This window comes from Chiloscyllium punctatum, chromosome 7, assembly GCF_047496795.1.
Source record: "Chiloscyllium punctatum isolate Juve2018m chromosome 7, sChiPun1.3, whole genome shotgun sequence".
Lineage (NCBI taxonomy): Eukaryota > Metazoa > Chordata > Chondrichthyes > Orectolobiformes > Hemiscylliidae > Chiloscyllium > Chiloscyllium punctatum.
The window spans coordinates 44,377,933-44,391,012 of NC_092745.1; the positions used below are offsets into that span (position 1 = coordinate 44,377,933).

Below are 13,080 nucleotides of genomic sequence, written 5' to 3' on the forward strand. Positions count from 1 at the left end.
CCCTCTGCTAATGAACGCTAATACACCATAGGCCTTCTTACAAGCTCTATCCACCTGAGTGGCAACTTTCAAAGAGCTATGAACATAGACGCCAAGATCCCTCTGCTCCTCCATCTTACTAAGAACCCTACCGTTAAGTCTGTATTCCGAATTCTTATTTGTCCTTCCAAAATGGACAATCTCACACTTGACAGGGTTGAACTCCATCTGCCACTCCTCAGCCCAGCTCTGCATCATATCTCATTCACATTTTTACAAGTTTATTCTACAGCCAGGCATAATTGTGTTCACCCTTGATGTCTACACAATGGTTTCTTGCCCTTTTTTGGAGATGGTAAGAAGGCCGATCACACTAACCTAAACACTGCACTGAATAGTATCAGTTAATCCAACACAAGCTTGGAATGAAATGCTAAATCTTCTAAATTTCTAGTCTCATTTAACACAACTTCATAGTTGTAGGTAAACAATCAGTGAACTCGTGTCTTACTGAACTTTATTTTTGTTGAACTACATCATCTGCCAAACTTATCTTGATTTCTAAGTTCACAAGGGAAAATTTGAATTGTGCAAGTCCAAGAATGCATCTTTAACCCCAAGATGCGAGCTGCAAAAAAAATCAACAATTTTTCATCTGATCACTCTCAGCATATTGTGCACTGAAACTATCCCAAAGCTGAAACATACAGTTGCAATGCAAATTCTGATCACAGAGTTCAATTTATACATTATCTAAAATAGAAACAAAAATCTGAGAAACTCAACAGATCTGGCAGCATTTACAGAGAGAGAAAGGGTTAATGCTTCAAGTCCAAAGCCACTTCTTCAGATTTTCCAGTGGAGCAAAAGTCAGGAGAAGTAGTAGGGAGGTGATGGCATAGTGGTATTATCGCTGGACTGTTCGTCCAGGTAATACTCTGGGAACCCAGGCTCAAATCCTGCCATAGGAGGTAAAATTCAATTTTTGAAAATAGGAATAAGAGTCTAATGATGACCAGGAATTGTTGGGAAAAACCCATCTGGCTCACTGATGGCTTTCAAGGAAGGAGACTGCCATCCTTATCCTGGTCTAGCCTACATGTGACTCCAGACCCACAGCAATGTGGTTAACTCTTAACTGTCCTCTGGGTAATTAAGGATGGATAATAAATACTGGCCAGAGGCATCCATGTTCCATTAATAAATTTGAAAAACAAAACTAATAAAAGCAAAATGCTGCACATGCTGGAAATCTAAAATAAAAGCAGACAATGCTGGAGAAACTCAAAAACTACTGAACCTATAATGCAAAGCAACTTTTTCAGCACTTAACACAATTCAAACAATATGCATTTAGTTAGAGCTTTCAACACAGAAGAACGTGCTCAGTTGCTCCATAAAGTCATAAAAGTAATTTAAACCAACAAAGAAAATATTAGGAGGGCTGAATGAAAGCTTAGGTAAAGCGGAAATTTAAGTAAGATCACCAAGAAAGAGAGGGAGTCAAGAACTGCAGAGTTTAGGTTGGGCATTTCAAAATTATTGATATTTCTGAAAGTTGAGCAGGCTACGCTGGGGTGAAAGAAGTGGGAAGCACAACAGGCCACAGACAGAAGGATAGAAAGATCTGAGCAGACCACTTTTTGGACTGACGGAGATTTCAGAGATAAGACAGGATAATGTTATGAGGGTGTTTGAGTAGGAGTATGAAAAATTTAAATTTTAGGAACTGAAGAACCAGAAGTCAATACAGAATGAATGAGGAAGAATGAGTTGGACTTGCTATGGGATAGGATGGATCAGCATAATTTTGGATGAGCTGAAGATCAAGGAGAATGCTAGGTTAGCCAGGAGAGTACTGAAGTAGTCAAACCAAGAGGCAATAAAGGGAGAATGAATGTATACAAAGAGAGTGAGAGTGTGAATGTATATGTCTATTTGTGTGTTTGTGGGTGTAGGTAAGCTGAGTAATGAGATAAAACATAAAACTTAATGGACAACAAGAAGAATTTATGACTGAATAGCTTCTCATCCTGGTGTAATTCCTTCAGTGGTTTCCTTTTTCCACCAAGTATGTGCCAATTCTGGAGTGTGGAGTTTCTGCAGAATATTCTGTTTTAATTCAGATATTGTACAGTCTTAAATTCAATGAACAGAATATGTAGTGCAACTGTGTCTCAGAATTTGGATGTTTTCAGTACATGTCATGCTGAAAATGACCAGATGCAAAATTGATGGCACAACTGAGTTTAAAGATACATGATTTACATTGTCACAATTTTCACAAAAAGTGGTGAGACCCAAAATGTGCCAAAATTTACATAGATATGCTTAATCTGTGTAGCATTGCCATGTACATCCGTCATCACTACTAGCTACCCAGAAAGATACTTTGCAGTAAACAATAACATTCAACGAAAATCTTATGAGCTAGACGTTATGAAACTACAACTTGAAATGCTAAGAACACAAGGCAAAACAACATGAATGTTCATATGCCATCCACTAGTCTAATGGTATTTTTATAGCACTGGTTGACCTTAAGTGGTCAGGAAATTTAAATAGCTAGAATTGTCAGCATCGTTCCACCTGCATAAACATGCAGCAAATGAAATCTGGTAGAGATGAGATAACTTCATTCAGTGTACTTTTGCTAATTGCTGAAAAGTCTAATCCATGAAGTAGGTTCTACGACAAATAAGAAACAGTTATTAAGTGCAATTGTGGCTGTTCAGTGTTGGCAGCTGCTGCATCCATTGAACACCACAGTGAACAGATTGATCTTCAGGTTATGTTGCCATTTTCCTGCATCATCAGCTACTGTCCCTCAGATATGAGAATTGGTGCTAAGGACCTTCACATCATACTTGCAGATCTCCTTGAAATGGTCCTTTGGACATCTGGTCATCTTGACATATAGAATATCCTTAGGATTCAACTGTCTTCTATCTTAGAAGTATACCTGAACCAGTGTAGTCACCTTTTGATAAAGCTTTATGTTTACGAAGATTGCTGCAATCATGACTCTGTCCTTCTAGGAAATGCCAAAAATACGCCAGAAACAATGGAGATGATTGTTTTTGAACTCTTTCCTGTAAATTATCCTGTTTTTCCACAATCATACAAAACGATGCTAAGAATACAGGCCTCCACCTTGCATCTTAGTGCTAAGCATCAACATAATTTAGTTAAACTGCTTTCCCTCTGCATATATGATTTCTGCATCAACTAATGACTGTCTATTGCCATGGACCCAATGTACAAGAATTTACAGTCATTTCTAGCAGTGCATTATTAAGAATGGAAATGTGACACCTTTTTCCATTACCACGGCTCTCTTGACATTAAAGTCAGGAAGAACCTATAGTTGTGGGAGAGACAATTCTCATTACTCATTGTAGCAGAGTTTTCATAAGAACAACTAGCATGGCACTGGTAGCACAAGCAGGCTGTATTTTTATCTTTGTTTTCTGTCTGGGTTACTATCTGACTTAGTTTGCAAGTAAACACCTTAAATTTCCACAGGGAAGACAACAGTCAGGAGCACGAGGAACAAAATAACGAAGTGGAAGCTTTGACAAAGGGTCAGTTATACTCGAAACGTCAGCTCTTTTCTCTTCTTACAGATGCTGCCAGACCTGCTGAGATTTTCCAGCATTTTTTCTTTTAGCTAGGACACAACCCTGTTTCACTTTAATCTTACCCTGAAACTGTTAGAAGTGGTGCAATCAAATGGACAGTACAGCGCATGCTGTTATGGAAGAAGAGTACAGTGGTTTAGTGGTCAGCACTGCTGCCTCACAGCACCAGGGACCCAGGTTTGATTCCAGCCTTAGCCAACCGTTTGTGTGGAGTTTGCCTCCAGGTGCTTCAGTTTGCAGGTTAGGTGAATTAGCCATGCTAAATTGCCATTAGTGTTTAGGGATGTGTAGGTGAGGTGCATTAGTCAGGGGTAATTGTAGAGTAATAGGGTTGGGGAATGGGTCTGGGTGGGATACTCTTCGGAGGGTCAGTGTGGATTTGTTGGGCCGAAGGGCCTGTTTCCACAATATTGGGATTCTATGATCTAAGAGCATCAAACTGAGGAACTTTGGTCAATAGCCAATTCCCCTAAAATCTTGTAAAATCCTGCCCTGTTAATGGTCTTGAATACTTTATGGAGATCGACAAATGGAAAGTGAAGAAATACATCCTGTTCTTTAAACTTCTCTTGTCATGGTGTATTTAGAAAATCATGTCTACTTTATTCCAGGAGCATAGAAACCACTATATGTTTCTGGGTACACTGGGTCTGGAGAAGTTTGAGCATGACATCTCCCAAAGGCGTTCCCAGTCATAATAAAGAGTGAGACACTGCTGGAGTTACTGCAATCTCCTGTTTCATATTTGTTTTTGTATAATGCAATCATTTTGAATCACACACATCTTGTGAAACAGAGCTGTCTGCCAGCAGAGATGGGGAAAATAATCACAAAGTTGTTGTCTTAGATTGAACTTGCCAAGCATCAGCATTTTGGCTTTTTGTTACATCAAGATAGCAAGCTGCACCAAATCAGACTCTCAAACAATGGGTTTGAAATACAGTGACTTTAAATCACTTGATGGCCCTCAAAATTGCTCAATTATTTCTAACTATACCTTACAAATAATCAATCTTGGACACCAAGTTTATAATTTAAACAGAAATTAACAATTTATAACATAATTTTAACAGAATGCAGATGAACTACATGGCAATCTAATTAATATTTATGACCTAAGCCCATTTGAACACCAATCCTATTTACATTCCAACAGAGAGCTATGGGATAAATTTATTTTTTTTAAATCATATGTTGCCGGTTCAAAAACTGCTTCAATAATGAATATTAAATCTACGCGATGGGTTGAATTACAGGCACATAGGATTGCATCTCACTGCAATTCCAAAATCACCTGCTAATGCAAGTAGCTTCTGCAGACCTCTGGAGACTTTTCAGTATTTCCTATAGCCTGGGGTTCTTTTCTCAGAACTTCCAGCAATTCAATAAGTAAAAGGATAACTATATCAAGCAAAACCAAAAAAAAACTCCATCTTCCATAGCAACACTGCCTCCTACCCAAAAACCCAGTTGGTTTCTCTTTCTTTCTCAACATTCTCCATAGTTGGCTGGCCAGAATCCATCCTCCTTTGTTTGACTGATTCAACATCTGACTAGCTGCCAATCCCTGAGCAAAATGACATCTCAGTGTCAGTTTGTCTGTGGTGTTCTGGAAACAGTATTTAACAAGCATTACCCTCCCAGGCTAGTTCCCAACAGCAAACATCAGACTTTTGTGTTCTCACTTTTCAAAAAAAAACTACTGTTCAAAGTTCAATTCTCAATGCAAGTTACAGTTCAATCCAAACTGAGAGAAATGAAAGAAAAATAATAATGATAGTCTCAACAGGTTGGCCTTCTATACTTCTGTTTGCTCAGCATTGAATGCTATTTATAAATTTAACTACTGGGTGCTAAGTCCAGCTGAACCATGTCAGGAAGTTGCAAGAAATCATTAACACCAATGGAGAAATGTCAGTATCGAATAAGCATGATTCACAATAATGCTCAACTCATCAGGACATCTGCTTACTTCTGTTGGGAAGATTCACCAACTTTGACAATGATAGAATCATATGTGCTCTTGATCCCACCATACATAACAAGGAGATTTCTGCTGTCATAGTTTACAGACTAAACCAACATGATTTTTTTATATTCTATCTGCATGTTTAATGGCACTCCTTTATCATAAGGCATCAAGAGATTAACCCATCCATAATTAAGAAATCACTGCCACCTTGTGGAAACAGGTGCATGAATTCACTATATTAGCAATAACAAAGTGGAAAGGTATATCAAACATGAAAGAAAATTTGTACCTGCTAATGAAAAGAATCAAAGAACAACTTAAATATAAAAGCACATACTTGCCTGATGGTGTGCTATTTTGTTTATTTTTTTAAAATTCATTGTAACTTTATGCATAGCAATATTTTAAAGCATGTATAAAGTCTTGTGATGTTTAGAAACTGCAAAGAACCTGTATATACGGCCCAGCCTATATCTTTGTCACAATAAATTCATATTAAATGTTAGATTAGATTACTTACAATGTGGAAACAGGCCCTTCGGCCCAACAAATCCACACCGACCCACCAAAGCACAACCCACCCAGATCCATTCCTCTACATTTACCCCTTCACCTAACACTATGGGCAATTTAGCATGGCCAATTCACCTAACCTGCATATATTTGGTCTGTGGGAGGAAACCCACGCAGACATGGGGAGAATGTGCAAACTCCACAGAGAGAGTCGCCTGAGGTGGGAATTGAATCCAGGTCTCTGGCGCTGTGAGGCAGCAGTGCTAACCACTGTGCCACAGAGCCGCCCATATGTATGCCCTCATGGAGCTTTGAATCGATGGTAAGTTTATTTTTAAAATTTCAATCAACCATACTGAATATGCAGAATTCTTGAAGGTCAAATAATATTTAATGTTGTAAAGTTTTTATCCTGAAATCTTTACTCACTTGATGCAACTGCAACACACCAACTTCTGTAAAAAATCAAAATTTTATTAAGCACAGTGCAACTTTCTGGAGGAACCTTTAACACACCTGGCAGGGCTTACGAGGTCGTGGCAAAAGCTCTCCCCGAACAAAGGAAACAGTCCTTCCTTTACGCATAATCTTTATATCATACTTGGTAATGCCCACAAGACAATCTCCAGCCATTGCCCCACAGTCAGATGCTATTCAAGACAACACCCAGCCACTCTCTCGCAGTTACATGCCACTCAAGGCACAATGCACTGACCGAGGAGCAGGAAAATCGATGTCTCGGGCAAAAGCCCTTCATCATTCCTGTTGCCTGACCTGCTGTGCTTTTCCAGCACCACTCTGATCTAAACTCTGGTTTCCAGCATCTGCAGTCCTCACTTTTGCTAGTTGATTTTAACCTTACAATAGACAATAGGTGCAGGAGTAGACCATTCTGCCCTTTGAGCCTGCACCACCATTCAATATGTCATGGCTGATCATCCTTAATCAGTATCCTGTTCCTGCCTTATCTCCATAACCCTTGATTCCACAATCCTTGAGAGCTCTATCCAACTCTTTCTTAAATAAATCCAGAGACTGGGCCTCCACTGCCCTCTGGGGCAGAGCATTCCACACAGCCACCACTCTCTGGGTGAAGAAGTTTCTCCTCATCTCTGTCCTAAATGGTCTACCCCGTATTTTTAAGCTGTGTCTTCTGGTTCGGCACTCACCCATCAGTGGAAACAGGTTTCCTGCCTCCAGAGTGTTCAATCCTTTAATAATCTTATATGTCTCAATCAGATCCCCTCTCAGTCTTCTAAACTCAAGGGTATACAAGCCCAGTCGCTCCAGTCTTTCAGTGTAAAGTAATCCCGCCATTCCAGGAATTGACCTCATGAACCTATGCTGCACTCCCTCAATAGCCAGAATGTCTTTCCTCAAATTTGGAGACCAGAACTGCACACAGTACTCCAGGTGTGGTCTCTCCAGGGCCCTGTACAGCTGCAGAAGAACCTCTTTGCTTTTATACCCAATCCCTCTTGTCATGAAGGCCAGCATGCTATTAGCCTTCTTCACTACCTGCTGTACCTGCATGCTTACCTTCATTGACTGGTGTACAAGAACACCCAGATCTCTCTGTACTGCCCCTTTGCCTAAATTGATTCCATTTAGGTAGTAATCTGCATTCCTGTTCTTGCCACCAAAGTGGATAACCATACATTTATCCACATTAAACTACATCTGCAATGCATCTGACCACTCACCTGACTTGTCCAGGTCACCCTGTAATCTCCTAACATCATCATATTTCACCCTGCCACCCAGCTTAGTATCATCAGCAAATTTGCTAATGTTATTGCTAATACCATCTTCTATATCATTAACCTATATTGTAAAAAGCTGCGGTCCCAGCACTGATCCCTGCGGTACCCCACTGGTCACTGCCTGCCATTCCGAAATGGAGCCGTTTATCACTACTCTTTGTTTCCTGTCGGCCAACCAATTTTCAATCCAAGTTAGTACTTTGCCCCCAATACCATGCGCCCTAATTTTGCTCACTAACCTCCTATGTGGGACTTTATCAAAAGCTTTCTGAAAGTCCAGGTACACTATATCTACTGGATCTCCCTCGTCCACCTTCAGAGTTACATCCTCAAAAAATTCCAGAAGATTAGTCAAGCATGATTTCCCCTTCATAAATCCATGCTGACTCTGACCTATCCTGTTACTACTATCCAGATGTGTCATAATTTCATCCTTTATAATAGACTCCAGCATCTTTCCCACCACTGAGGTCAGACTAACTGGTCTATAATTTCCTGTTTTCTCTCTCCCACTTTTTTAAAAAAGTCGTACAGCATTAGCCACCCTCCAAACCGCAGGAACTGATCCCGAATCTATCGAACCCTGGAAAATAATCACCAATGCATCCACGATTTCTCGAGCCACTTCCTTCAGTACGCTGGGATGTAGACCATCAGGCCATGGAGACTTATCGACCTTCAGACCTAACAGTCTCTCCAACACCAATTCCTGGCAAATATAAATTCGCTTAAGTTCAGGTCCTTCAGCCACTGTTACCTCAGGGAGATTGCTTGTGTCTTCCCCAGTGAACACTGATCTGAAGTACCAATTCAATTCTTCTGCCATTTCTTTGTTCCTTGTAATATCTTCCCCTGTTTCTGTCTTCAAGGACCCAATTTTAGTCTTAACCATTTTTTTGCCTTTCACATACCTAAAAAAACTTTTACTATCCTCCTTTATATTATTGGCCAGTTTACCTTCGTACCTCATTTTTTCTCTGCGTATTTCCTTCTTAGTAATCCTCCGTTTTCCCACTTATCTTTGTTATGTTATATTTTTTCTCTTTTAACTTTATATGTTTCTTAACTTCCCTCGTCAGCCACGGTCACCCATGCCTCCTCCAAGGATCTTTCTTTCTTTTTGGAATGAACCAATTCTGCAACTTCTGCATTATACACAGAAATATCTGCCATTGTTCCTCCACTGTCATCCCTGCTAAGGTATTGCACCATTGAACTTTGGCCAGCTCCTCCCTCATAGCTCCATAGTTCCCTTTATTCAACAGAAATATTGTCACTTCCGATTGTACCCTCTCCCTCTCAAATTGCAGATTGAAGCTTATTGTATTATGGTCACTACTTCCTAATGGCTCCTTCACTTCGAGGTCCCTGACCAATTCTGGCTCGTTGCACAATACCAGATCCAGAATTGCCTTCTCCCTGGTCGGCTACAGCACCAGCTGTTCTAAGAATCCATCTCTGAGGCACTCCACAAAGTCTCTTTCTTGAGGTCCAATACCATCCTGATTCTCCCAGTCTACCTGCATGTTGAAATTGGCCTGTTGCAAACATGTTACTACAGTTGTTATGGGGGATTTCAACTCCTGATTTAGCTTACATCCGACATCCAGACTACTGTCTGGGGGCCTGTTGATAACTCTCAAGAGGGTCTTTTTACCCTTAGTACTTCTCAGCTCTATCTACACTGACTCTACATCCCCTAATTCTAGGTTCCCCCGCGCAAGGGACTGAATATCATCCCTTACCAACATGGCCACCCCACCCCCTCTGCCCCTCAGTCTGTCCTTACGATAGCACGTGTAGCCTTGAATATTCATTTCCCAGGCTCTGTCCACTTGAAGCCACATCTCAGTTATCCCCACAATTTCCAAAAGAGCCTCAAGCTCATCCATCTTATTTCTAATGCTTCGTGCATTCATGTATAGTATTTTTAATTTGTTACTGCCCTCACCCTTCCCATCAACTCCTATTTCACTCAACCTTACAGCATGATCCCTTTGGGCTAACCTTTTCGCTGTCGACTACACCAATTTTGGTGTCATCTGCAAACTTACTACCTCTTCTGCTTGGGAGGTTAGCACAATGGATTACTGCAAATCCTCTTGCAAGGATGCCTACTTGAAGAGGTTCTCCTCCTCTCTCCACAAGAATCTATCACTGCAACCCGCAAGTCATCTCCTCTGCCCTGAAGCTCTTCAAACATGTACTGAAACAGACTAGCTACCGCAGCCACAATTGCTTTCTCAGTGCCTGCTTCCGTAACCTACTGATCCTGCAATTCCAGGTGAAGGGCTTTTGCCCGAAATGTTGATTTTCCTGCTCCTCAGATGCTGCCTGATCTGCTGTGCTTTTCCAGCACCACTCTGATCTAAATTCTGGTTTCCAACATCTGCAATCCTCACTTTTGCCCACAATGCAGTGACCACCACACCTCCAGAAACAATGTAATGCAAATCATCCCTTAAGGGCCAGATCTGGTGTGAATTGTATTTTTTTTAAACTACAGAGAGTAGTCAGAATTCCAACTATAATGTTCTTATTGATTTCAGAATAGGGGATGAAAATGTAAATAGGCTTTTGAATGGCAACGAAATGGCCATGTAAATGGCTCTGGATAATAGGATTAGAAGCTGCAAAGAGTCTGTATATGCTGTCCAGCCTACATCTTTGTCACAATAAATTCATATTAAATGTATGCCCTAGTGGCACTATTAATCTATGGTAAGTTTATTTTTAAATTTTCTCTGGATAAGATAATTTCTTACAATTTATCTGTAAATCAGAGGCATCCCACCCTAGTCTCGGGACATCTAATTTCCTGCAGGTCTGCGAGCAAGTTAACACTTTAATATCACAATGTCAGTACTTATAAAGCCATGTAACAAACCATAAGACATCGGAGTGGAAGTAAGGCCATTCGGCCCATCGAGTCCACTCTGCCATTCAATCATGGCTGATGGGCATTTCAACTCCACTTACCCACATTCTCCCCGTAACCCTTAATTCCTTGTGACATCAAGAATTTATCAATCTCTGCCTTGAAGACATTTAGCGCCCCGGCCTCCACTGCATTCCGCGGCAATGAATTCCACAGGCCCACCACTCTCTGGCTGAAGAAATGTCTTTGCATTTCTGTTCTGAATTTACCCCCTCTAATTCTAAGGCTGTGTCCACGGGTCCTAGTCTCCTCACCTAACGGAAACAATTTCCTAGCGTCGACCCTTTCCAAGCCATGTATTATCTTGTAAGCTTCTATTAGATCTCCCCTTAATCTTCTGAACTCCAATGAATACAATCCCAGGATCCTCAGCCGTTCCTCGTATGTTAGACCTACCATTCCAGGGATCATCCGTGTGAATCTCTGCTGGACACGCTTCAGTGCCAGTATGTCCTTCCTGAGGTGTGGGGACCAAAACTGGACACAGTACTCCAAATGGGGCCTAACCAGAGCTTTATAAAGTCTCAGCAGCACAACGGTGCTTTTATATTCCAACCCTCGAGATAAATGACAACATTGCATTCGCTTTCTTAATCACTGACTCAACCTGCATGTTGACCTTTAGAGAATCTTCGATTAGCACTCCCAGATCCCTTTGTACTTTGGCTTTATGAATTTTGTCACCGCTTAGAAAGTAGTCCATGCTTGTATTCTTTTTACCAAAGTGCAAGACCTAACATTTGCTCACATTGAATTCCATCAGCCATTTCCTGGACCACTCTCCCAAACTGTCTAGATCCTTCTGCAGCATCCCCACTTCCTCAGTACTACCTGCCTGTCCCCCTAACTTTGTATCATCGGCAAACTTCGCCAGAATGCCCCCAGTCCCTTCATCCAGATCATTAATAAATAACGTGAACAGCTGCGGCCCCAAAACTGAACCCTGCAGGACACCGCTTGTCACCAGCTGCCATTCCGAAAAGACACCTTTTATCCCAACTCTTTGCCTTCTGTCAGACAGCCAATCCTCAATCCATACCAGTAGCTCACCTCAAACACCATGGGCCCTCACCTTACTCAGCAGCCTCCCATGTGGCACCTTATTAAAGGCCTTTTGGAAGTCTAGATAAACCACATCCACTGGGTTTCCCTGGTCTAACCTACTTGTCACCTCTTCAAAGAATTCCAACAGGTTTGTCAGGCTCGATCTCCCCTTACTAAATCCATGTTGACTTGTTCTAATCCAACCCTGCTCTTCCAAGAATTTAGAAACCTCATCCTTAATGATGGATTCTAGAATTTTACCAACAATCGAGGTTAGGCTAATTGGCCTATAATTTTCCATCTTCTGTCTTGATCCTTTCTTGAACAAGGGGGTTACAATAGCAATCTTCCAATCATCCGGGACTTTCCCTGACTCCAGTGACTCTTGAAAGATCTCAACCAATACCTCCGCTATTTCCTCAGCCACCTCCCTTAGAACTCTGGGATGTAGCCCATCGGGGCCAGGAGATTTATCAATTTTAAGCCCTTTTAGCTTTTCTAGGACATGCTCTTTTGTAATGGCAACCATACACAACTCAGCCCCCGACTCCCTTTAATTGTTGGGATATTACTCATGTCTTCCACTGTGACGACTGACGCAAAGTACTTATTAAGTTCTCCAGCTACTTCCTTATCTCCCATCACTAGGCTTCCAGCATCAGTTTGAAGGGGCCCAATGTCTACTTTTGCCTGTCGTTTGTTTCTTATGTATTGAAATAAACTTTTCCTATCATTTCTAATATTACTGGCTAGCTTACCTTCATATTTGATCCTCTCCTTCCTTATTTCTCTCTTTGTTATCCTCTGTTTGTTTTTGTAGCCTTCCCAATCTTCTGATTTCCCAGTGCTCTTGGCCACTTTATAGGATCTCTCTTTTTCTTTAATACATTTCCTGACTTCCTTTGTCAGCCGTGGCTGTCTAACCCCTCCCTGGATAATCTTTCTTTTCTTGGGGATGAACCTCTGTACAGTGTCCTCAATTATACCCACAAACTCCTGCCATTTTTGTTCTACTGTCTTCCCCACTAGGCTCTGCTTCCAGTCTATTTTCTTCGTCAGTTCCTCTCTCATGCCCTCATAATTACCTTTATTTAAATGTAACACCATTACATCCTATTTTGCCATGGAGCTAATCACAAAACTCTACTTTAAAGCAGCAAGTTTTAAAGTCCATCATTTACCTCTACATTATGCTATGTAGGTTTCACAAGTCTGCACTGTATCTCAGGT

At 41.1% G+C, this 13,080-nt stretch overlaps 1 protein-coding gene across 4 annotated transcripts in view; it reads right to left on the reverse strand.

Annotated features, from left to right (window-relative positions):
- Positions 1–13,080, reverse strand: part of ralgps2 (Ral GEF with PH domain and SH3 binding motif 2) — a 436,511-nt gene that overhangs the window by 285,071 nt on the left and 138,360 nt on the right. The window lies entirely within an intron of this gene.